Below are 23,336 nucleotides of genomic sequence, written 5' to 3'. Positions count from 1 at the left end.
TATATCAGAACCAGGAAGGGTTCTGGGGGATCTTCATTATAGGATGCATGCTGGCTAGCTGAAGAATATCCAGAGGAAGGTAAAGAGTCTAGGAACTAAGTCATAATAGGGTCAGTTGAAAGAATTGGGGATGTTTGGCATGGAGGAGAGAAGACTTGGTGGAGAATGAAGGGGGTGGTGGTGAAATATTGCTGTCTTTGAGAATTGTTTTTAAACCCTTACCTTCTATCTTAGAATCAACATTGCCTATTGATTGAAGAGCAGTGAGTGCTAGACAATGAGGGTGAAGTGACTTACCCAGGGTCACACAGCTAGGAAGTGTCTGAAGCCAGATATGAACCCAAGACCTCCCATCTCTAGATGTGACTCTCAGTCCACTTAGCCCCTAGCTGCCCCCTAGCTTTGAGCATTTGAAGAAGAGAGTCAGGGGTAAAGGTTATAGGGAAATAGATTTTGGTTGAAAATATAGGGATATAATTCCCTAACTATTAGAGAGCTCTCAAAGCAAAATGGCTTGACTTGGGAGGCAGTGGATGTCTTCGAATAGAGAATGGATGAATAGTCATTACATGGGATTTCATGTTTCATGAAGGAACTGGATTGGATAGCCTCTAAAGGTCCTTCCTATTCTAAAATCCTGCTATTCTAAGCCTTTTTGAGGACTCTTAAAACAGGCCAATCACTCTTTAATTTAGTTGACTAGAACAGAATGGTCACTTTGCTTCACCCAGAGGCAGCTAGGTAGCCCAGGGAATAGAATGTTCAACCTGGAGTCCAGAAGACCTGAGTTCAAATTTAGCCTCAGATACTTATTAGCTGTGTGACTCTAGGCAAGTCATTTTCTTGAATGTGAAATGAGGGTGATAATAGCCTCTACCTTGGAAATTGTTGAGAGGGTCAAATGATGCTTTTGTAAAGGGCTTAGCACAGTATATGTATAGTGCATAGTAGGTGCTTAGTAATCCTTCCTTAGTTCTCACTGACCTATTCCTTGATCTCAGACAGCTATATTACTATTTTACTGTTGGTCAATAATGTGGATTTACAGTTTAAACCTCAAAATCCAAATCAAGGCTCTGATAATCACCACCATCTCCATGAGACCTTTCCTGATTCTTCCCTAACTCCCTGCCCCCCACACAGATGCTACATTTCTCTCCCTAATTACTTATAACTATTTTGATTCTCTCTATATATGGGAAGTGACTGTTTCCATTTTTGTCTTTGTGCCTGGCACATAGTTGATACTTATAAATATTCATCAATTGATTGATTGATTGTGTGGATTGCAAAGTAACCAGCTCTGCACCAGAGAGGGCTCTTTCTTCTAGTCTCTCCCCTTCACTTCATGCCCATCTTTCATCCTCATTTCCTTGGCCACAATTCAAAACTATATCCTTGGTCAGAAGGAAGACCAGGAGAGAAATTAGGACTAGGTTAATGCAAATGTTTCCTGATAACAAGAAAAGCACCTTCCTATTATCTGGGCTTGTATTATATTGCATTTTACAGTTCACATAGTAGTTTCTTCATAAAAACCATCTGAATTGGGCAACACAGCATTATTATCCCCATTGTACAGATGAGTAAATTATCTCAGAGAAGTTAAAGAGACTTGTCCATAGTAATACAAATAGTTCAGAGCTGGGACTCAAACTGAGACCTTCAAACTCCAAATTCATTGGTTTTTCCCCATTTCCGCTAGACAGACTCTCAGGACAAAGGATGATACCTAACATATTGAACTTACACAGTGCAAAGTTCTGAACTAGACACTTGGGATTCATATTATTGAACAGACACATTCTTGGCTTTGGAAGGGTTGTCAAGTCCTCACAGACCAGACTGGCCTTTAATCAACAAACTCATCACTTTGGAATCTTGGCCCAGGCACAAGGAGGAGGAGAGTCCTTAGCAAAACTGGGTTGGTAGGTTGGAGAGTAGGCTGGACCAATCCACGTCTGCTTCTGGGAAGAAGCGGTGTGAAAAGGGAAGGTCCTGAGATGGAGTGGCAGGAGCTTTAAAGTCAAGAGGTCTGGAAGTTAAAGAAAATGGACTTTCTTTTCTACTAGGGATTTGGAAGAGAGACAAGGGACTGTGTGCCCATCTGTCCAATTGTATCTGGATTTTTTTTTTTCTGACCAGAGGAGTGGACTGGAGTGAATAATGTCTTTCTCTGCAAAGTAAACTTCAAGAGGATTCAATCGGAATGATACTGATATATAATAACCTCCCAGTTATCTGCTTTATGGATCATCCGAGGACAGACCTTTAATTCTGCTCAGCAAAATTATTGTCCCTCCCCTTTTCCCCTTGGAAAGAGTACAAAGTCATCCCACCAAAACTAAATTGATTTGAATTGGACTCCAAATCATCATTTGGGATAAATGAACTCTAAAGCCCAGTATTGATTTTTTTTTTGTCATTCGGTTCTCTTTACATGACATTTAATTACATGACATTTAATCTCCATCTTCCATGTCATTGCCTACTCCCACCTACCCACCCCTTGCTTAAAATACTCTTATCACCTTTGACTCTTCCAATTCCTAGCTTTATTCAAGGTTCCTCTTAAGTGCTACCTCCTACAGGAAGACTTTCCTGCTTCCTCCTATACCAGTTGTTAGCATTTCCCTTTGAAATTGTTTGTGTTTTGAGTTTCTCCCCGTAGAATGTAAGCTTCTTGAAGGCAGGGACTATTTTCTTCTCGAACCTAGTGAGGAATTAACAATTAGTCGTCAAATGCTTGGATTGAATTCTCTCAGAGCATACTGAGTCTGGAGAGTAAATACCTTTCCCTAAGTGCCCGCAGTGGATCGATTAACTCTATTTCTCTATCCCCGCCCTCCACGGGGGCGCTGACTTAACCTGGGCTGTTAATTGTGGGGCTGCTTAACCCTGGCTAACTGGCACACAATTAGCTGTTTTGCAGATGCCAAGCTCTGTGTCTTCTCTTGGCAGCTGGCCTCATTCCCCTCTCTATACTGTGGCTTGGAGCGAGCCTCTTCCTCTTCCAAGCCCCGCGTGCATTAATCAACCTCATCCTTCCCGCGACCTGGCAGGGGAACAGCAGCACCTACTTCTTAATAAACTCAAACTGTCATTGAAGATGAAAGATGGGGCCGCAGCCACTTTGGAGCATCCCGATCTCCCCTGACTGAAATTCGGAGAGAAGTAAATGGGGCAAGGAACAGGGAGGAGCCTGGTCTCCAGGGAAAGAGCGGGGAGTCAGCTGCGGTCCCCTCCCCGCCCCACCCCACCTTCCAGCCCTCCCCAACTAAATATGCCATCAGTGACATCACTGTTTCTGCATTCTGGTGCGACTGTTTGACTGTCTTTTTTTTCCGGTAGATGTTTTGGTACGCGGGGGCCCGTGGTGCCAACACATTCCTCTTTGCAGCAAGTGGTGGGCGAGATGTGTTTTCCAAGCAGGCTTTTACAATTCCATAAGCAGAAACAGATTTCTTGAACCCTCCCAGATACTTTATCTTTCTGAGATTATAAACAGTTTTGGAATCTGGAGGACCAGACCTTCCCTAAGGACTGGGGAAGAGACCTGCCCTGGGCATGGAGAGCTGTCACTTGCACACTCGTCCTGGGAAGGAAACAAATGTTTGCTTAAATGCCCATACTTAATCTCTCTCTCTCTCTCTCTCTCTCTCTCTCTCTCTCTCTCTCTCTCTCTCTCTCTCTCTCTCTCTCTCTCTCTCCCTCCTTCCCTCCTTCCCTCCCTCCCTTTCTCCCTTTCTCCCTTTCTCCCTTTCTCTCTTCCTTCCTTCCTTCCTTCCTTCCTTCCTTCCTTCCTTCCTTCCTTCCTTCCTTCCTTCCTTCCTTCCTTCCTTCCTTCCTTCCTTCCTTCCTTCCTCCTCCTTCCTTCCTTCTTCTTTCTTTCTTTCTTTCTTTCTTTCTTTCTTTCTTTCTTTCTTTCTTTCTTTCTTTCTTTCTTTCTTTCTTTCTTTTTCTTTCTTTCTTTCTTTCTTTCTTTCTTTCTTTCTTTCTTTCTTTCTTTCTTTCTTTCTTTCTTCTTTCTTTCTTTCTTTCTTCTTCTTTCTTTCTTCTTCCTTCCTTCCTTCTTCCTTCCTTCCTTCCTTCTCCTTCCTTCCTTTTCTTTCTTTCTTTCTTCTTTCTTTCTTTTCTTTCTTTCTTTCTTTCTTTCTTTCTTTCTTTCTTTCTTTCTTTCTTTCTTTCTTTCTTTCTTTCTTTCTTTCTTTCTTTCTTTCTTTCTTTCTTTCTTTCTTTCCTTTCTTCTTTCTTTCTTTCTTTCTTTCTTCCTTTCTTTCTTTCTTTCTTTCTTCCTTCCTTCCTTCCTTCCTTCCTTCCTTCCTTCCTTCCTTCCTTCCTTCCTTCCTTCCTTCCTTCCTTCCTTCCTTCCTTCCTTTCTTTCTTTCCTTTCTTTCTTTCTTTCTTTTTCTTTCTTTCTTTCTCTTTTCTTTCTTTCTTCTTTCTTTCTTTCTTTCTTTCTTTCTTTTCTTTCTTTCTTTCTTTCTTCTCTTTCTTTCTTTCTTTCTTTCTTTCTTTCTTCTTCTCTTTCTTTCTTTCTTTCTTTCTTTCTTTCTTTCTTTCTTTCTTTCTTTCTTTCTTTCTCCTTATCTTCTATCTTAGAATCAATACAGTGATGGTTCCAAGGCAGAAGGACAAGAAAAAGTTAGGCAATGGGGTTAGTGGCTTGCATAGGTCACACAACTAGGAAGTATATGAGGCTATGTTTGAACCTAGGACCCAGTCTGTAGGTCCAGTTCTCAATCCACCTAACCACTTAGCTCCACCCCCTGCAACCCCACCCCAACTTATTATCAAAGCTAGGCTAGGGTATTTGGGAACTCTCATTGGTTTGTGATATCCTAAGAGTATGGACTGTTTTTTGTCTTTGTTTGCACTTCCAGTATTTAGCAAAGTAACTGACACACAGCAGGGCCTAAATAATGTGTACTGACTTGCTGACTGACTTCTATATAAAAAGTGAGGGAACATTTAAATATATTTAAATTAAATACAATAACTAAAAATAAAATAATTAAATAAACAAATAAATTAAATACAGTAAATTACATATATTTAAATATAGCTAATTCCCCAAATGGTCTTTCAATCTGGGCAGCTAATTCCTCCTATAAAGAAAGTATTAAGGACTTTTCCTACTGCCAGTAACTGAAAAATTCATTTGAGGTCATCTAGCTTTAGTATTCAGAAACTTCAGAGACAACGTAATCCAGATCCCTCAGTGGCCTTGGCAAGTCACTCACTTTTTTGGGTCTTAGCTTCCTCCTTCATAAAATGAAGGTCCTCTAAAGTGCCAGTGGCCTCTCAAAACCCTTTCTTCTTTAGGCCTATGATCCTGGGAGTTTTGTAGAGAAATCTTAGAATAAAGACATTACATACTATCACAGAATCATAGGTTTATATAAAGAAATATGTTTTTTTTTACTTTACATGTAATAATAAATTTCCACATGAGTTTTCCAAATTTACTTCCTTCCCACCCTATTCCCAGAGCTGGCAATCAATATGATCTGAGTTATACATATATTATCATGCAAAACATTTCCATATTGTTCATTTTTGTAAGGGAATAACCATAAAACCAACCCCCCCAAAAACCCAAATGAACTAAAATGAAAAATCATATGCTTTGAATTAGTATTCTGACTCCATCAGTTCAGAACATAGGTTTAAAACCATCTAGTTCAATCTTTTATTTTAAAGATGACAAAACTGAGGCCAAAAAAGGAGAAATGACTTTTCTAAGATCACACAGATACTAAGTGAAAGATGAGTTTTGAACACAGATACTCTGACTCTGGAACCAATGAGGATAAATGACTTTTTTTGTTGTTCAGTTGTTTCAGTTCCATCTGACTCTTTGTGACCCTACTTGAGGTTTTCTTGGAAAAGATACTAGAGTAGTTTGCTATTTCCATCTCCAGTTCATTTTAAAGATGAGAAAATTGAAGCAAACTGTGTTAAATGAATTGTCCAGGATCACCAGCTAGTACATGACCAGATTTGAGCTCAGGAAGATAACTTTTCTTGTCTCCAGGCCAGGTAGCCTATCCTCTGTACCACCTACCCAAGGCTAAATGACCTAGAGGTAATAAACAGAAGATCTACTGTAATAAAGTGAAATCACAGATAGGAAAGTGTTCTGAAAAGCATAAAGTAACATAATAATTCAAAATATTATTAATTCAAGCATGAAGTTTTAATTTCCAATGTTTTCCTGTCCTTTGGGTCACTTACACCTCTGCCTGCTCTTAGCATCCTTGCCAAGCATTGACACTATCTTTTCCCTGAGCTAACATTGTGCTGTTGATCCAAAGTGTGATAAGGGATGCTGTCTTTGACTTAACATTTTTGTCAATGATTTGTGTGAAGACATTAATGGGATGCTTCTCAAACCTACAGGTGACACGAAACTGGCAGAGACAACGAATGCACTGAATGACAATCAAGATTCACAAAAATCTGAACAGGCTGCAACAATGGGTGAAAGCCAAAAGAGATTAAATTTAATAGGAATAAATGTGAGATGTAAATAAAGTCCTATATTTAGGCTCCAAAAAAATCAATAGCACAAGCTCAGAATGAGGGAGACCTGGTCTATTAGCAATGCATGTGAAGCTGTGGGGATTTTAGCTGACCACAAATTCAGTATGAGTGATGTATCTGCTAAACTGGCCTCTCCTCTCCTCTCTTCTCCCCTCCCCTTTCCTCTTCCACCACTTCCCTCTCTGTTTCTTTCTCTATCTCTGTCTCTGCTTCTGCTCTCTTTCTCTCATTCCCTCTCTCTCAGCATAGTACCCATTTGCCAACTATCTGAAGTATCTAACCAGTTTGGTTAGTTTCCTGTGTTTCTTATCTGTGTATTCTGGGGAAAGTGGTTGGTCCTTGCTCTCATCTGTCCCTCTCTGGGGTTTCACTGGACTTAGGTGTTTCATTGAATGTTGTATACTTGATTCCTCCAACTTGGGTTCTTATCTCTTCCCTGGAGAGGAAGCCCTTGACCTCTGGCAATAAGGAATTGATTTGGGATGCCTAAATAGTAGTCAAAGGACAAATTTTTCTTAATTGAAAAGAGAAATATTTCTTCAGATTAGGATCATAGACTGAGATCTGGAAGTCATTCAGTCCAACCCCTTCATCTTACAAAAGGGGAAACTGAAAATGAGAAAGGGTAAGTGACTTGTCCAAAGTCACTTGATCCCTGAGTCCCACAAAGGCAATGAGCCCAACAGACCCAAGGTTCAAGCCCAGGCCTTCTGATGCCAAATTAACTCTCTACTGTACCATGATGCCTCCTAGAAAGCAGGGCTACTCTGTCCTTTATCTCCCTTGTCCTTCCATCCTCAGAGAGGTCAAGTGGAAAGAAGAGAAAGAGGGAAAGAAAAGAAAGGGAAGGGGACAGGGGAGGGAGGCACAAAGAAGGCTACCAAGCACCTCGAGTTCACCTTTCCCTTGATGCCCAAAGAATTTTTTTTTAAAGAAAGAATACATTCGGAAGTTCAAGATGCTGGCTCCTCTCCTTGTTCTGCAAAACCAAGTCACTATTACCCCTTTAAGCCCAAAGAAAACTTAGCAAACATTTGCTGTAAACTACCTTAAATCCTCTCTTCTCTCCTATTCCCTTCCCCATCTCTTCTGCCAACAACCTCCCCCCACTCCGGAGATTTTTGTTCAAATCCTTGCAAAGGCACAGTAGAGAGGAAGGCGACTATTGAGTCTCATTAAGCTTCCTTTCTATGTCAGTCGTCTTTCCCTGAGGGGGATATAACGCTCTCTTCATAACACTCAGGCCCTCTTGCAAGTTGGCAGCTCCCTTCTCTCAACTTATTTCCTTGGCTGAGAATGTGTTCAAAGGGATTTTACAAAAGCCTCCCCAAATGCTTGTTTACTGACTTTCTCAGAGCATTTCTGGGGCTGGGCTGGCAGCACTAAGGAAACGCTCTAAGCTCTGGTCTGTTCCTGATCACTAATGAGACCTGGGGCTCAGCACTTTCCCTTAGCAACAGGCTTGTGGTGAGTGCCTCCAAAGAAATAGAGCTTTGCTCCGCCCCCATCATGATGCCCCAACCCTGCCCAGGTCCCTTGTTCCCTGACCGATCTTTTCTGTCTGGATCAGGCTAGGATCAAATGTCTGTCCTTGGTTCCCAGCTGTGTATCAGCCCCCAACGAAGTTACCTCCCTTGATTCTATCCCTGAAATCTAGGGATTGGCCAATGAAAAGAGTTTTAGTTCCAGACCTGCAGTGAGTGCAAAGCTACTGATATTCAGTTCCAGCCCCATGTCCACACCCTTGCCCCTTTGACAAATCCTGCCCTCCTAAGTCTGCTCTGATGAATTTCATAATTCTTATTTTGAACTGAGGGCCCAATTTGGTCCCAAGGGAAATTTGGTTTTAGTTCTGTAGCCATTCGATCTTTCCAGAAGGAGATATTAGATATTGCTGGAATCTAATGGGGCCACAATCCTTGGGCAAAAATCTTCCCTTCCCTCCCCTCCCTCCCTCCCTCCCTCCCTTCCCTTCCCTTCCCTTCCCTTCTTTTCCCTTCCCTTCCCTTCCCTCCCCTTCCCTTCCCTCCCCTCCCCTTCTCTCCCCTCCCCTCCCCTCCCCTCCCCTCCCCTCCCCTCCCCTCCCCTTCCCTTCCCTTCCCTTCCCTTCCCTTCCCTTCGCCTCTATCTCTGGCATAGATTTTTCCCACTTTCCACTCACTCCTTGCTCTCTCCCTAAGGACTGTCAATGAATGACCAGTTTCAAACACCAGTGGCTCTACATTATTAAGGTTCCATTAAAACTGTTAGTCACTGCTTCCCTTCCTGGGCAGCATTTACAGGGATGTCTTCAGAGCCAATACATATATATATATATTACATCCCTTTCTTAGGTTGTCCTGGCATCTGAGTACCCTTTGCTCCTGTCTAATGCTGACCTACCCTCATTCTGCCCTACATGAATCTGATCCCATTTCTCTGTTGCTCTCATTGTTCCTTATTCTTTCTCTGCCATGTTTGTTTTATCTCTCTTACTAGATTATGAGTCCCAAAAGGGAAATACATATAGAGCTGTGGCCTCCATAGCCACCAGTGAAAGGCATTTTCTCATGCCTTTTGACAGTTACACACACTCAGGTCATTGGGAGAGAACTCTTGACCATAATGGAAGTGTGTTTTTTTTTTTTACTATAGTCTATAGATTAAGCTCATCATTGTACAGGTTCCCCCAGTAGACATGATCAGCTCTTTGTCTCTTTGTGTCTGTCTTTTTGTCTTTGTCTCTCTGTGTCTGTGTCTGTGTCTGTGTCTGTGTCTGTGTCTGTGTCTGTGTCTGTGTCTGGTTTTCTCTCTCTCTCTCTCTCTCTCTCTCTCTCTCTCTCTCTCTCTCTCTCTCTCTCTCTCTCTGTCTCTCTGTCTGTGTCTCTCCCCACCCCCCAACCCTTTGACTCTCTTTCCACTTTAGTCTGGTCACTGAATCAAAGAATCTCAGAGTCAAGGGAGAGAGAAATTATCTCATAGCTATCTAGTTTAGCTCCTTTGTAAATAGAAACCCCTTCCATTATTATCCTTATTAGATAGCTATCTAGTCTCTACATTAGCAATCTCCAATAAAGGAATTCTTTCTTTATTCAAGGAGATCATGTCCAATTTGTCCAAAGAGTTCTTCCCCACCCCTATGCCCCAATATCTTTCTACTGCTGAAAAGATTTCCTTTTACCTTTTGCTTAGGGGTCTTCAAAGTGGGGGGGGAGGAGACATAGCCTTGCCAAAAGGAGACTGTGTTCTGTTTTTAGGGGATATAGGAGTATAAATTTAGAGCTGAAAGGGACTTTGGAAGTCATCAAGTCAAATTTTTTCATTTTACAGGTGAGGAAACCATGGCAGAAAGAATTTTTATTTTATTTTAGTGAATTGGTAGCTAGTCTCTGGGACCTGTCTTCTCAAGTCCAAGGACAATGTCCTATCCCAATGACATGTGATAAACCAAAAAGAAGTTGAAAGGTGGTTTCCATTCCATCCTAAATACTAGAGTAAGCCATTATGACGTTTGTCTTCTATGTCACCATACCAATCCATATCCTCCAAAACTCTCCCCACAATGATCCCTTCCTCCACTTTGAAAAGTTTACATCTTAGATCAATTTTAACCCAATTATAACTTAACTGCTATCTGAGTGCCCACAGTAGCAGGCAAATGCCATTGGGAAAATTGCACAATCAAAGTGCTTTAGAGGCCAGCGCTCTGGATCAGTATTTCCAACCTAGACTCTTCTATGGGCCAGTAATATGTCTATATGCTCTTCTACTGTACTCTCTATAGCTATACCCTAAGTGCTGACCTCTCATTGGTTCAAGGTGGTAAATTATGAACTGGGAAGATGGAGGAAACTAGAATTGGAAGACTAGGATCCAAGGATTCAGAGGAAGAATCAGAGGGGCTCATTTCTGAAGTTGTATCTGTTTTGACTGGCATAGAGTGCAAGCTCTGAAGACTTCTTCAGATCAAACCTCTGACACAAATTGGTTCAGTGGCCCTAGGCAAGCCACTAGTGTCTCCAGTAGCTCTCTAAAATTATAAATCTCAGAGTAGCAATTAATTTGAATTGGTAGAAGAATGTTCCTCAATGGGTGATTGAATGATTGAAGAATGAATTTTTAAAAAATCATTAAGCACTTACTATGTGCCAAGTGGTGGTTTCCACATCAACTGAATTCTAGATCTGGACTAAAAAAAAGAAGTAACATTCCATAGGTCTGTAAGCAGTAGGACTTTTGGGGTAGCTTTGGTGGCAACAGTGGATAGAGATAGAGGCCTGGATTAAGGAAAATTTGGGCTCAAATATGGCCTCAGATACTTCCTAGCTATGTGACCCTAGGCAAGTCATTTTAATCCCATTTGTCTAGCTCTTACCATTCTGTCCTAGAATTATAATTAAATGAGAAAATGGGGCTTTTAATAAAATTGGAACTTGGCCATTACAAGTTTTAGAGAACCAGTAAAAATTTCACCATGGAGGAGTGGCATAACATTACTCCAGGTTCCTCTAGCTCCTACATTATCTTGTAGCCACAGTTGCAAAGGTTGAAAATCCCAGAAGCCATTTGACTGCTTTTTCCCATGTAAATTTGAGTGTAAAAAAATGTTTTAATTCATGGATGAGATGACTAGAATAGCAGCAAGTGGCTGGAGGAGCTCAGTACATCCAGAGACCTAGATTGACTATCATGCTAAGAAGTGAGAGCCATCAAATGTTCACCATTCTTTTGGGGGGAAGCCAGGTGACTCTTCTTTTTATTAGATGCCACCTATTCAACCTCAAGCCTCAGATAAATGTTTTCCAGGATCTACGAATGGATTATACACAATAAAAGACATCATTTAGTGGGGATCTATTCACTATATTTCTCATTCAATAAGCATTTAGTAAATGTGTACTTTGTTTTGTAATATATTAGACCAAGTGCTGATCTGTGAGCTAGAAAAAAATCTGTATTCAAGTACCATCTCTGACATGTACTGGCTAAGTGATCCTGGTTAAGTCATTTAACCCTTGAATATTCTAGGGAGCTCTGAGACTAATTTTATAGAGAAAGTGCCAAGCAGCATTAGTAGAGCAAGTTAAATTGTCCAGGATTTCCTTATATCTATGAAATCACAGATTCAGTACATATCTCTGTTTTTGCAGCATTCCAGGCTCTCATTCAGACTCTAAGGATACAAAGACATAAACACCCCTGAAAACTGTGTGGCAGAGGTTCAGTACACAGAAGACTGGGTGACATTGGGGCCTGATTCCAAATGAACTGAATACTCATTTCCTCCTGACAATCCAATTTGGACACAGATATTGATGTCTGATAATGACTAGACCCCAGATAACATTTGCATTTTAAAAGGGGTTTGAAAATACCTTCTCACAAAAGAGTGAGTCATTATGGGAATTTCAGATCCTGTATCCAGGAAGGAAATATTTTATGGCAAAGAGAAGGGTTACTTAGTGCTCAGTGTAGAAAGAAAGGGATGAATTCCCTCTCCAACTGCTCATCCCTTGTCCATGATAAAACTCTTCAAGTCTGTAGCTCTGGACCTGAGGGCTCTAGGGATTGGAGTTAGCCCACAGTCCAAGTTTTAATGGTGTTTAGGACTAACTTCTGTGAAAAATATAAGCTCTCCCCCTCCTGCTTGCCCTTCTTCATGCATATATTCATAATGACCAGGTTAGGAATTTCAGAAGACTGATATTTCTGAAGGGAACAATAACTCGTATGGATCTGGTTTGCAAAACACCGATGTTGAAGAATGTCGCCCACCTCCTGAAAGAGAATGATGGAGGAAATATGCAGAACAAAGCATACATTTTTGGACATAGCCAGTGTCCATTTGTTTTGATTGACTATACATATTTAAAATATTTTTGTTCAATGAGGATGAAATAAAAACTTCCAAGTGAATTTTATTATCTTTTCTAGCTCAGTAAGATAATTTTTGGTAATCTGTTTGGGATGGCATTGGATAAGTCGATTAGTTTAGGTAGGATTGTTGTTTTAATTATATTGACTCTTTTATTAATTTTACTATTATTTATTTAATTAATAAAATAGTTAATACATTAACTATTAATTTTTCTTTTCCATGATTAGCTGTGCATTAGTGTCTTAATTTTCCCACATCCCCTCCAATATTTATCATTTTCATTTTCTGTCATATTGACCAATCTGATAGATATGAGGTGGTATCTCAAGGTTGTTTTAATTTGCATTTCTATAATCAAGAGTGATTTAGAGCATTTTTATATGACTATAGATAGTTTTGATTTCTTTTTTCCACATAGGACTGTAAGGGGTAAAAATTATGGTTGGACTAAATATTTGAAAGTTGGTCTCCAGGGATTTAATTACTAAATCCCAATGAATTACTCAAGTCAGAATGGCTTTTATGGTAGTTTATTTGCAAATAGAGGGAAGAAATAAAGGAAATGAGAGAGAGAAAGAAAGAGAGAGAGAGAGCTGCTTAGGTCTGGTCTGAACCAGGCAGGAATTCAGAGACCCCATAAGGGTAGGGGGGGGCAGAGGATTAAACTTAGTAAGACTTTCAACCACCTAGGCCTCCTCCAAGATTAGGGGTCTCTCCAGAGACTAGTGACTCCATAAAGCCAAAGAAAAGGAGTCCCAAGATGATGGACCTCTCCAAAGGCTAATGCCTCCAGAAAAGCCAAGGAAATGGAGTCAGCCTTTTCACTCACCATGTGAAAGTCCAAAGAGAAGCAGTCTGAGATCTCAAGCCTGAGCTCCACCACAGTCAAGTTCCAAGGTGAAGACCTACTCACAGGAAGTGACCACAAAATTTAAAGGCAGTTCCTTGCGTCACTTCCTGTGCCTTCCTTCCACCTTAAGGCATACCAATGGTGGCTTAAACTTGTCTCTGGACTGCCCAGGGGGGGCAGTTAGTTGTTTCTGATTTGTCACTTGCTAGCACACATGGGTCATAGACCTTCCTCCCCCACACTAAATCATTAAGTGGGGGTGTATACATTCCTGGTGGCTAAAATTATAAAGAATAAGTAGGGTGGAGTTAATCTCAATTTCACAGAACTCTAACTCCCATCCCTGAACCTTTTTCATAGGTTGACCTTCATGCCTTGAATTTTCTCCCTCCTCACATTCAACTCTTTTCCTCATCTACTTCATAATCTGGCTCAAGTGCTACCTTCCTTGTTCATGAAGCATTTTCCAACATTCCCAGCTGTTCATGTTCTTCTCTCTTCCAAATTACATTATATTTACTTTTTATGCATATACATATAGTCTTTTCCAAAATAATGTAAATTCCTTGGAGGCAGGAATTATTTTGTTGTTGCCTAGCAGAGTGCCCAGCACATTATAGGTAAGAAACAAATGCTTGTTGATTGATGGCATAGAATAAACAAAAAGATTAAAGGAGAACCTAGTGGGGTGTAAATGATAGAAAAAAGGATAAAGAGTAGGGTCAAAGTCAGACCTAGAGACTTAACCCCTATTGCCTACCCCTTAATGCTCTTCTGCCTTGGAACCAATATACAGTATTGATTCTAAGATGGAAGATAAGAGGTTTTTTTTTTTTTAACAAGAGATAAAAAGGCGCTTAGAGGTCATTTAGTCCAATTGTTCCATTTTACTAATGGAGAAAAAGAAGCTAACTGACTTGCCCAAAGTAATACAGATAACAGATAACAAGTCCAGGTTTGGAACCCAGATCAAATGACTCCAAATCTAATGCTTTTGCTGCTCCATTATTTTTGCTTTTTTTTTTTTTACTAGTTGTTATTCAGTTGTTTCAGTCATGTCTGACTCTTTATAATACCATTTGGAGTCTCAGCAAAAGATACTAAATATCTCAGCAAAGATACTGGAATGGTTTGCCATTTCCTTCTCTAGCTTAATTTACAGATGAGGAAACAGAGGCAAATGTAGCGAAGTGACTTGCCCAGGTTTATCCAGCTAGTAGAAGTGTCTGAGGTCAGATTTGAACTCCAGGAAGATTTCCTGACTCCAAGCCCAGTCTCTAACTCCTTAGCCACCTAGCTGTCCCTGCTTTTTATTATACCACTCTGTAGAATGTGGTAAGAACATATAGGGTTTTGAACACCAGCCCATGGAACTGGGACTTCATTGCTTAGAATTAAGAAGCCATCAAAGATCTCTGAGAAAGAGATAGGAATATGATTAGTCATGTACCTTAGGAAGGATTATCTGTAGGGTAGAGTGGGGTCAGGGCAACAGGGCTGGAAGTATGAGTCTAGTTCAGTTATCACAATAGTCTTGATGAGAGGTAATAAGTCCCTGATTCAAAGTGATAGCAATTGGAATGGAAAAGAGGAGGCAGCTAAAAGAGATTTTGAAGTGGAAAAGAGAGGATTTAGCCAATGATTGAATGTGAGGAGTGAGAGAGGTGGATGATTCAAAGATAATACTGGAATTTTGAACCTGGATAATTGAGAGGGAAGTAAAAGGAGCTGATTTGGAAGAAAAGTGATGAATCTGATTTTGGCAGTGATGGTGATGCAAACTAAGTTGCTGAAAACATGGCTATAGAACTCAGGAGAGAGATCATGGTTTAAGATACAGATTTGGGAATCACCCACATAGAGGTTCTAGGATATTTCAAGGAGTGTTGGCCCCTAATATTCTCTAGAACATATCCAATCACGTCTTTAGAATGACAAATGACTGTGGAGGAATGCCACCCTCATGGCTAGATGTGGGGTGGAGTTCCCCAAAGTCCATGGAGTCTCTACCAAGGCCATATTGATAGTGCCAGGAACCAAGATAATACAGCAGAATCATCACAGAATCTCAGAGTTGGAAGTGATCTCTTTGGTCCTCCAGTCCAGCTAGAATCTGAACAGGAAACCCATCTATAATAGCTTCAAAAAGCAGTCATCCATCCTCCACTTGAAGACATCTAGTGATAGAGAATTCAATACCTCCAAAGGCAGCCCATTCCATTTGGAGATGGCTCAAATTATTGGATGACTTTTTCTTGCTTTTTGAAGAATACAGTCTCTCTTTGATTTCTACCCACTGTACCTGGTTCTGTACTCTGTGACCAAGCAGAACAAGTCTAATTGCTCTTACATAAAAGCAATTCTTCAAATACTTGGTCACATGTCATATGTGATCTGTCTTTTCTATCAGCCTCATCCCCAGTTTTTCCTTCTCTAAAAATTTCAAATTGCTCAACCAGTCTTTGTCTGGCATGGTCTCACCTCTCACCTTTATCCTTGATAAACACATTGAAAGTTACTCTTATAAGATAGGGATATAATGATGCCTATCGTACTTTTAGTGAGCTACCTTCTATGTGATGATAAGGCAGCATGGTATGATGGATGGAATTCTGGCTTTAGAATTGAAAGACCCAGTTTAGAGTTTCAGCTCTGCCCTTTATGAGCTGGAAAACTTAGCCTCTTTGACCCCATAGGGTAGAGAGGATACTGGATTCATAGTCAGAGGGACCTCATTCAAATCTATACATTCAAATTGCCTATTTGACCTTGGGCAAATAGTTTAGCCTCTTCAGACTCCTGTTTCCTCATCTATAAAATGGGAAATTTGGTTTAAAATGCTTTCCCTCCACATCTATACCTCCTGTATTCCTTTTAAAATTTCAACCTAAAAACCACATCTCTTACAAGAAACTTTTGCTGATTCCCGTTAATTCTATCATATTCTCTCTGTTGGTTATTTCCAAATTATCTTGTTTATATATATAATTTATATATTTACCTTGCTTATGGGTATACATGTATATATATATATATGAATATATACCTACCTACATATATATATATCATTCACAGATCATAAAAATATTACTAATACTATGTACAATGTTCTGCTTTCCTTTCAGTCTTGGTTATATTAGTTTTATTTGAACAAAAAAAAACCCTTTAATGTATTTAAAATGATCCATTTTATATCTCATGATACTTTCTATCTATAGTTTATTCACAAATTCTTCTATCCACAAATGTCAGGTAATACGTTCCTTATTCTTCTAATTTGTGTACATATAGCTTCCTTTATTCATAAATCATATGTCCATATAAATCTTGATAAATAGCAGAAGATATTGGTTTATATATAGTTTCTGCTTTCTAGTTTTCCCAGCAATTTTTACCAAATAGTGAATTTTTATCCCTCAAATTTGGATCCTTGCTTTTGTCAAACAGGAGGTTACTATAATCTTTTACAGCTGTTACATGTTTGTTCTGTTCCACTCATCTACTTTTCTATTTCTTAGCCAGTACCAGATAGTTTTGATAATTACTATTTTATAGTGCAATTCAAAATCTGGTACTCTTGGACCTCCTTCCTTTACTTAAAAAAATCAGTTCCTTTAATGTTCTTGACTTTCAGTTTTTCCCAATAATAATTTTATTATTTTTTCTAATTTAATAAATTATTTTTTGGTAATTTAATTAGGATATCACTGAATAAATAGATTGGTTCAAGCATGATTATCATTTTAATGATATTGACTCTGTCCACTATAAACAATTAATATTTCTCCAGTTATTTATATATTTCTATATTTGTATTAAAAATGTTTTATAATGACGCTTATGTAGTTCCTGACTTTGTTTTGGCAGTTATACTCATAGGTATGTTAATCTATCTGTGGCTATTTTAAATGGGTTATCTCTTATTATCTCTTCTTTCAGACATTGCTGATGATATATAGAAATGCTGATGATTTGTTTTATATCCCTGCTACCTTAATAAAATTATTGATAGTTTCAACTTGATTTTAGGTGAATCTCTTTGATTTTATATATATACACACTTATATATATTTATATCATCTGTGAAAAGAAAGTTTTATTACCTCTTTACCCATTCTGATTCCTTCAATTTCTTTTTCTTCTCGACTCCTAGCATTTCTAATTTTAAGGGGAGAAATGAGACTCTGAGAAGATAAGCCTCTCTGTGTATTTCTTTCTCCTCATCTCTACTTCCTACTGACATTCTCTCCATACCTACTTCCAGTCTTCAGTGAGAAGATCATTTTTCTCTGTAGAAAAAACTCCTAAAGATCATAACTCCCTGTTCTTCTTTTGCCCCCTGGCTCCTACCCATTCTCCTTTCCCCAGCACAGCCAGCATCAAGAAGGGAGAAATTGATTGACCTTTTAAAAACATGAAGAAACATTAAAAAGAAAAAGGTCAGCTACTCTCTCAAATTCTTCTCCATTAATTTGCTAAATGAGATCTAGAATACCTTTCACACAAACCAGAAAAGTTCCCAAAAGAGAGCAACTGTGACTATGTGTTTCTTTCTCTATTAACAGCACCCAACCCCTATATGATTAGAAAGAGGGAGGTTGGATAATTCTTCCCCTTGAGCTGTTATTCTCTTGTTAATGTAGCATAACCTGGCATTGATTTCCCATGCTTGTTCAGTCTGAGTAAATGACCAATCTTTAGGCTAACAAATGAACCTCATCTTTGAGTATTACTCACTTTTCTACCTTCCCCCATAAGGTTCATATTTTTCCTTGGCACCTTTTAAGTAGTGCCCAAGTTTTAGTTACTGCCCAAGATCTGAGAGGACGAAGGTTGGTGAAGAAAGGACAGAGATAAAGCCCTATGATCCTTCCATAAGTGTTTGTTGTCGTTATTTATTTGTGAAAAGTCAAGTAGCATGTGCTATTCTGAATAGTCCCCAAACTCTGACAAATGGAAACACAGATTCAGGAGCAAAGGAGTGAGGACAATATAGGATGCAATGTCTTATTCAAGATCTGACATCACTTATTTTCAAGACTGTTAACTCTTAATTGGTGGGGAGGTATTGAAAGCAGTGATGGTGGCATATGGGAACTGAGATAATAATATGGTTAAAGAATATCTCAACCTTACCTAGTCCTTTAAGGTCCTTTAAGATTCACAGAGTACATTCTTCATTCAACTCTGTAAAGCTGTTTGTGTCCTATTTTATATATAATTTTTTTCTGGTAAAATTATTTTAATTTCCCCCTCTCCTCTCCCAGGAGAATGTAAGCTCCTTGAGGACTGAAATTATTTCATTATTTTTCTCTCTTTCCTAAAAACTAGCACTTTGGCTGGCCCATCATGAATGTATAATTAATGGTGGTTGAGTGAATGAATGGAGAAGGCAGTCTGAAGGTTATATTGCTAAGTAAATCAAGGGGCCATATCACACAACCAAGAAATATCAGAACTGAGATTTGTGTGCAAATATCTTGGTTTCCCCTTTCTGCATCACTGCCTTGTCAGGGTGGAGGGGCTTGAGTAACTCAATGAAACTATGAGCTAATAACCCATGCAGGGCTATGATAGCAACAATTAGAACCATACATAGAACAACTGATTGACTCAAGATTAGAAAAGGAGCACGTCAAGACTTTATATTGTCACCTTATTTATTTAACTGCTATGTAGAATATGTCATGGAAAATGCCACACTGGACAAATCAAAAGCTGGGATTAAGGTTGCTGGGAGTAATATCAATAATCTCAGATATGTAGACAATGCCACTCTGATGACAGAAAGTGAAGAAGGAATTAAGACTCTAGATAAGGGTGAAATAGGAGAGTGTAAAAACTGAATTGAAGCTTAAAAATAAGAAAAAAAAACCTAAGATCTTGGCAACTGATCCCATCACTTCTTAGCAAATAAAGGAAAAAAGTAAGAGCAGCATCAGATTCTATATTCTTGGGCTCAAAGATGACTACAGCCATGAAATTAAAAGATGCTTACTCTTTAAAAGATGCTGCTTCCCTGGAAGGAAAGCCATGGCAAACCTGAACAGTATACTAAAATACTAAAAAGCAGAAACATCACCTTTATAGTCAAAGCTATGATTTTCCAGTAGCAATGTATGACCATGAGAGTTAGATTTTAAGGAAAGCTGAGTGCCTTGAACAGCAAGGAGATTGAATCAGTCAATACTTAAATAAATTCATTCAGACTATTCACTTGAAAGTCAAACACTGAAGCAGAAGCGTATATTCTTAGGTGATGTGATGAGAAGACAGGTCTCACTAGGGAAGACCCTGATGTTGGGAAGGATTGAAGGCAAAAGGAGATGGCAGAGGATAAGATAGATAGATAGTATCATAGAAACAATGAATATGAACTTGGACAGATTGTAAGAGATAGTGAAGGATAGAAGGCCCTGGTGTGCTATGGTCCAAGGGTCATGAAGAGTTAGACACAACTGAACAACAAGCAACAACAAATCCTGGCTTCAAGTCAAACATCTTTTTATTACAAATTGCTCTCCAGGAAGAAAATCTGAGGCTTACTCAAACTAGGATCTTAATGGCATTCTAATAATTGTCATTATAATATTGTCTCACATTTAATTGCACTTTGTAGTTTATAAAGCATTTTTCTCACCACAACCCTGTGAAGTAATGCAAGTACTATTATCTGCTTTTTATAGATGAAAAAACTGAAGTTTATGGTGTTAGGTGACTCACCCAAGATTACACTCCTGGGCAGGATTTAGCCAGACTCAGGACTCCCACTCAGCCTCAGGTCTCTTGGTGAGTCACCTTGGATGAGTGGTCAGTGTTTATAGAGCTACATGACCCCAGATCCATAAAATTGCAAAGACAGATGATATAGAGAACAAGATATGCTATTTATTGATGAATCACAATGATCTCAAACAACTTCCTCATTGTCTGACCTGCCAGAACTTAAAATTTTCACTATTTCCATCACTACTGTTTGTAGTGTTTGTAAGCCTCAAAGGCATTCATTCCCAGCAAGGGACCTTTGCAGAATATGCCAAGTAATAATGTCCATCAGATAAGTGTGTGGTCATTGTCTCTTTCCCACTATTTTCCACAATTACTTAGGCTTATGGGATCATAGTCTCAGAGCTGGATGAGTCATCTGGTTTAATCCATTAATTTTATAGATGAGGAAACTTAAGGCTAGAGAGTTTCTCAGGGTTGCCCAGCAAGGAAGTAGTTGAGATAGATTCAAACTGAGATCTTCCAGACCCCTTATCTACCACTCTATACAAAAGGCAATAAAACTTGTAAGCATATGGGGCATGAGGCTCTCCAGGTTCATCTGTGATCAACACATTCAAGAAACTGACCCCATAAACTCTGTTCCTCCAACACCTTCCCACCACTCAAATATAGGTACAGATCTATGATTGTTCTAATAGAGTGATCTTTACTTTGCTGTGAATATATGCAACAAGACTGACTTGCCTTGCAACAATGACAAAGATACTGAAAGGAAAGCCAAACCTCTAAGAATGTTGGGTTTGGCCAGTTAAATAGACCTGACAGGTTCTGGGAGTCCTGGATCTGGAGAAGAAGATCAATGGAAGGCAAAGGAGGAAGGGCACCCTCTGTAGTGGGAGGTATACCCATAACCTGGCAGTTGGGTATAATTTTAGGGGGAGGGTACAAGTAAGGATGCTACTTGTTAAGTTTCAATCCAAGGCCAATTTACTCATCTAGATCAATTTTGAAATCTAGGAAGCTCCATGAGAGCAAGAAGGAAAAGTCCCACAGGTACCTTTGTCGCCATCTTGAATTATCTCTCTTCTAACAGCCCCAGTTTCTGAGATTATCAGGGGAATTGAGGAGTGGCATGGGAAATAGTTGATGTTCCCATCTCTGTCATCTTGGAACACTCTGATTTCCCTAGTCTCTGAATTTGGCATAGACAAATTTTATTTCTGTCAAATATATCTGAGACAAGGTCAAAATTTTTCAATAGGAAATTTAGTAGGAAACAAGGAGGAGGCTGAAGACAAGAATGTACACATAAAAAGTTCACAGAACAAATTCTTAAAAACTATTTGTCTAAATTAGTTTTCTTTTTATTTTAATGACAGTTTTTAATTATCTGGGATTTAAAATTTTTCATGTAGTCAAGGACATGTGTTGCTTCCAATTCTTATTTTGATTGTTGAATGAAAACAAATCTCCCCTCCAAAACTGAGATAAATACTTGATTCTGTTTTCTTCTTATTCTTCTATTCTTTATGATTTGCCTCACATCCACTGGGAATTTCCTGGGTTATACAGCACAAAATTTAGGTCTAAATACCTTTTTATCAATATTGCCAACTACTTTTACCTAGTACATTTGTTGAATTTAGAAGCTTTTTTTCTGGTTTCTCAATCACTAATCTTTTTTATGCTATTGGCTGGATTTCTGATATAGTCATTCTAATTCTGTTAGGAAGCCTAATTGAAGAGACCCTAAGATGGAAAATCCCCAGCCATATTCTCCTTCATCTAGGGCATGTTTTGTATCCTATATCCCTGGAAACCCCTGAAGGCAACTGTATCCCCAACAGAACTCTTGTGTTTGTTTTATGTAACCTATGGACACCCCCAATCTTCCAATCCCTGTACAAGATATATCCGATAGATCACGATTGTGACAGGTTGTATTGTGTCTCTCAGAGCTCTCTGTTAACCATTACCTGTTACTATGCAAACATTGCCTGTTACCATGTATATGGAGAAGATTGGGTAGAAACACCAGTTCGTTACAAAAATCCTTAATTCCTTCAATAAAATCTCCATTGTTTTCCATCAGCATTCTTTTTTAAAAACCCTTTTCTTCCATCTTAGAATCAATATTAAGTATCATTTTCAGGATAGAAGAGTGGTAAGGGTTTGAGCAATAGGTGTTAAATGATTTGCTTGGGATCATATAGATAGGAAGTATTTGAGGTCAGATTTGTACTCCATACCTCCAATTTCCAGGTCTGGTTCTCTATCCACTGAATCGGGTACCTACTCCACATTGATCTATTTGCATTCAGCTCAATTAAACAAGTATTTATAAATATTGACATTTGTTAGATGTCTATTATCCTAAACACTGAAGAAAGATAAAAAAAAAGTCTTTGCTTTCAAAAAGCCCATAGTCTAATGGGGGAGAGGACACACAAGCAGTTATGTATAAGCAAACTATATTCAAGATAAATTGGAAATAAACAACAAAGAAAAATGATAGAATTAAGGGGGATCAGGAAAGGCTTCCTGTAGAAGGTACAATTTTAGCTGGAACTTGAAGGAAGTCAGGGAAGACAGGAGGAAGAGAGGAAAAGGGAGAGCATATATGGAGATATGCATAGAGGTTATGAAGAAGGAGCATCTAGGTAGCATAATGCCAGGCCTGGAGTTAGGAAGACCTAGGTTCAAGTCTCAGACACTTTCTAACTTTATAATTCTGGGCAAATCACTTAACCACAATTGCCCAGTTCTTATTGGTCTTCTTCCTTAGAGCAATACTTACTACTGATTCCAAGATGGAAGGGATCGAATATATGGAATATAGTCAGGGAAAATGCTGGGATTCAGTAGATGGATTGTTTTATTTGAGGAATAGCAAGGATGCCAATGACTCTGCCACTAGAATTTATTGAGGTGGAGGGAGCATGTGGGACACAGTTGGACCAGTGCTTTATTACAAGACAACTGAAAGGAGAATGGACTGGAGTGGGGAGAAGCTTGTGACATGGAGACCAATGAATGAATAGGCTATCAGTGTGAGGTGATGGTGGTCTTCAACAGGATGACAACATTGTCAAAGGGAAGAAGGGGCCATATGCAAGGTTTGCTATAAAGGTAGAATCAACAGACTTAGAGATTGAGAGAGATCAAGGAGTCAAGTACATTGGTAGGTTGTGAACCTGGATGACTTAGGAGGATAGTGGTTCTCTTGACAGTAATAGTAGGGAAGCTAAGAAAAGGGAAGGAGCCTAGGGAGGTGGGAAGATAATTGAGCCCATTGGTATTTATTTTAATTGATATTGTATTTAGTATATACATTAAATTGGAGAGTATTAACAC

General features: G+C 39.1%; 1 long non-coding RNA gene across 2 annotated transcripts in view; it reads left to right on the top strand.

Moving 5' to 3' along the window:
• LOC107651007 (uncharacterized) overlaps window positions 1-6,558 on the top strand; it is a 105,445-nt gene extending 98,887 nt beyond the window's left edge. The window contains exon 7 of one of the 2 annotated variants that reach the window (XR_008916771.1): window positions 6,403-6,558. This is a non-coding gene — a long non-coding RNA (uncharacterized LOC107651007). The remainder of the gene's footprint in view (window positions 1-6,402) is intronic. The other variant, XR_008916770.1, reaches the window with a different exon arrangement.
• The last annotated feature ends 16,778 nt before the right edge of the window (window positions 6,559-23,336 follow it).

Source organism: Monodelphis domestica, chromosome 2 (assembly GCF_027887165.1).
Source record: "Monodelphis domestica isolate mMonDom1 chromosome 2, mMonDom1.pri, whole genome shotgun sequence".
NCBI lineage: Eukaryota > Metazoa > Chordata > Mammalia > Didelphimorphia > Didelphidae > Monodelphis > Monodelphis domestica.
This window is presented reverse-complemented; position numbering and strand designations above follow the sequence as displayed.